Source organism: Nomascus leucogenys, chromosome 10 (genome assembly GCF_006542625.1).
Source record: "Nomascus leucogenys isolate Asia chromosome 10, Asia_NLE_v1, whole genome shotgun sequence".
Taxonomy (NCBI): Eukaryota; Metazoa; Chordata; class Mammalia; order Primates; family Hylobatidae; genus Nomascus; species Nomascus leucogenys.
Window position 1 is genome coordinate 77,871,384 of NC_044390.1, and position 805 is coordinate 77,872,188.

Here is an 805-nt window from a genome sequence, read left to right on the forward strand (position 1 = left end):
TGGGCCACAAGGCGCGCGGGAGGGGGCGGGGCCCGAGCGCCGGAGGGGGCGGGGCCCGGGCGCGGGGCGGGGCGGAGAGGTTGAGCGCAACCGCGTCCGCGCACGGGATCCTTCCGCCAAACGGGCAGAGTAAATAGGCCCGCCCCCAATGCCGGGCCCGAGCGTGAGTTGCAAAGTTGCACGCGGGAGTTGGCGCTGGGGGAGGAAATGCAGCTGTGCACACCGCCGGTTTCAGCCATCGCCGGATGTTGTACATTGAGGCTAGATGTTTGCAGACCTGGCCAGGTGGGAGCTCACCGAGGGATTTCGGGGGTCCTGGAATTTACCCTTTAAGATAAATCTGGGGTGAGGATGGAAAAGGAGAATAATAAAGAAAAGAAGGTTGACTTATTTTGGATTCAGATATACTGGAACTTGGGACAAGAGAAAGGTTTATTTGGTAACTAAAAAGAAAAAACCCTCTTTCAGATAAGTCAAAATGTAAGTTACTCATTGTGAGTGGTGGGTATGTGGGTATTTGTATATATATTTTTTGTGCACTTCTGTAACTTTAGGGGTAAAAAATCCATCCTCAAAGAAAATTTCATCATTTCTATCCCTTGGATTTATCTTTCCTGAACTCGAAAAGTTATGTAATCATCGGGACGGTTATCCCGATTCTAGCCAGGGCAAAGTTGAACGAGCGCGTGCAGCAGTTAAAAGGGGAATTTGCAGATTTCACGCGTGCAGGCCGGGGGCGGGAAGAGAAGAGGCAAGCTGTGCGGGCGGTCCTGGGTTCTGCAGACACCCGAAGAAACTTTGGCCC